This window comes from Elaeis guineensis, chromosome 6 (assembly GCF_000442705.2).
Source record: "Elaeis guineensis isolate ETL-2024a chromosome 6, EG11, whole genome shotgun sequence".
Taxonomy (NCBI): domain Eukaryota; kingdom Viridiplantae; phylum Streptophyta; class Magnoliopsida; order Arecales; family Arecaceae; genus Elaeis; species Elaeis guineensis.
The window spans coordinates 13,776,007-13,778,525 of record NC_025998.2 but is presented as its reverse complement, the minus strand read 5'-3'; positions in this window follow the sequence as shown (position 1 = coordinate 13,778,525).

The following is a 2,519-nucleotide window of genomic DNA, read 5'->3' as shown; positions in this document are numbered from 1 at the left end:
GAAGCCCGACTCGAGCATCTCCTCCCGATACTGGTCGGAGGCCGGAAGTCCTCCACCGCCCGACTGGCCGACTCCTTCGCCGACCTTGCTTCTTCTTCCGCCCGGCCGAGCGAGTCCTTCGCCGACTCTGCCTCTGCCTTCGCTATGTCGGCATCGACCTGGGCGATCGACAGGTCCTCCTCCGCTTTAGCAAGCTTCTCCAGGCTGACCCAAAGCTGCTCGCGCTCGCCTTGGAGTTCGGCGGCAACGCCATCCCGCTCGTGCCGCAGACGACGCACGACCCGGCCCTTGTGTCTGGCTTCCTTCTTGGCCGACCTTAGCTCGGACCCGAGCCGGGAGACTTCGTCTACCAACCTAGCCTCCCGGTCGGCCGACTGCTTTAGGTGGTCGACCAACATCGTCCGGTCGGCTTCGACCGCCGTCGACCTTTCCTTCCAAGCCGCCCGGGCGGTCCCGAACCTCCGATAGCCGGCTTCAAGCTCCGACATGGTGTAGACCAGCTGCCGACGCAAGTGTTCGTCAGGAACGTATAGTGAGAAAAATTCTAAGGAAAAAGAAAGCGAAGCAAGGCTTACCTCGACCATGGTCGGGTAGAACTTGGACAGCATCTCGGTCACTTGCCGAGACCTCAACGACTCCACATCGGCAGGGAGGAGGATTCCCTGGCACAGCCTCCTCGCCAAGTTGTGGTCGGCCAACGCCAACGCCCCTTCGGGGAACTGTGCGCTTGGCGGCACAGTGCGGCTCCCCGACCTTGTTTCGTCAGTGGGGTCCATCGGGGCCTTCCCTCAATCGGCCGCCCCGACCGACGGAACCGGCAGCGAGGGGATGCTCGAGGTTGAACCGGCACCCCCCGTTGCGGCCACAGACGCCGCCGGATGATGTTCGGTTTCCCGAACGTCATCCGGCTCCACCGCCACCGGAGAGGCCGCCGATGTTCCTTCGACCGCTTCTTCCGTCGGCCTCTCCTCCGCACGCGCTGTCGGAGCCGCGAGCGCTATGACTGGCTCCGATTGGTCGGTCACCGACGCTTCGACGGTCGGCGCCGCTGGAGTAGGCTTCTTCGGAGGATGCGAAGGTCCTGCCTCCGATGCCGGCCTCTTCCTTGATGCAAACTGCCGGATCTCGGCGTCGGTCGGCCGCATTCTTGGAGGTGTCCCTGCGATACCGACAAAAGTGTTAATCAAAGAACCAGACCAAGGGCCGAATGAAAAGAGGACCGGGGGATCGAGCGATACCTAGTCGGGGGACCAAGCTCAAGCCGGCGTCATAGAGAGCTTGTTCAGTAACAAGCTCCCTCTGCTTCGGGACCGACATATCTTTGAGTTGGTGGAAGTCCTCCCGGTCGTCCACCTCCACCCGGCTGTTGTCATTGGCTTCGGTTCGGGGCACACCCCAGTGGGAAGGAAAGCCCCAAGGAGATGAAGATGATACAAAGAAGAACTGGTTCTTCCATCCATGAATGGACGATGGAAGACCAGTGATGAAAGACAGACCCTTCCGGGGGTTGAAGAGCCACCACCCTCGGGTCTTAGGATGGGGTCGGAGCACAAAGAAAGCCCGAAAGAGCGAAATGCGAGGGTTGGTCGACAAAAGCTGACACAACAGCGCAAAGCTAATTATAAGACGGACGGAGTTCGGCGCCAGTTGCGTCGGACAGAGTCCGTAATAATTCAGCAAATTCCGGATGAACTCCGAAATCGGGAGCCGAAGACCCGCACGAAGGTCTTCGACATACAACGCCAGTTGGCCAGGCGGAGGGCTGTTAACCCGACCGCCGGCCCCTGGGGCGGAGAGTTGAAACTGCTCCGGGATGCAATACTGCTCCCGAAGCCGATTAACATTCGGCCCCGAAAGTGAGAAAACCTCAACTTCCGGAGTCGATCGGGAGTCGTCGGTCGGATTTCCCGACCGAGCTCCCCGAGTCGGATTTCCGGCCATTACACCGGAACCGAACAAGAAGAGGAAGAAGCGAAGAGGAAGAAGAAGGAGAGGAGGGGAAGACCACGAACCGGCACCAAACCCTTCCGGAAGCAGGAGGAAAGGCTCTGCCCGCGACGACTGAGAAATCGCCCGGACAGAGTTTCTGCAGCAAAATGTCAACAATGGAGTCCTGGGTCTGGATGGTCCTACATATATAGGGCCGTCCGACGACCGAGATGTCTCCACGCCGACCGAAGCATCACGGATCAGCGACACGTGGCGGCCTCCGGGTGGCCTGATGATTCGGCGCGCCCCATCCCAGGACGGCCGCGCCGCCCTCATTAAATGCAAGGGGCGCCGGCCCAACCACCTCCGACACGTGGCAAGCAGGGCCGTGATTCTGCATTAAAGCACCCGCGCCGATTCGCGTTTCCGATGGGATGCCTGACAGCGCACCACGACGGTCTGCGTTCCCCAGAAGGCGCCGGATATCCGGTCGTCTGACACCGAATCGTCCGGCGCCCGACCTCCTGACGCCGACGTGACGTCTGACGACGACAAGACGTGACATCTGACGCCTGACGCCGACGTGCTAC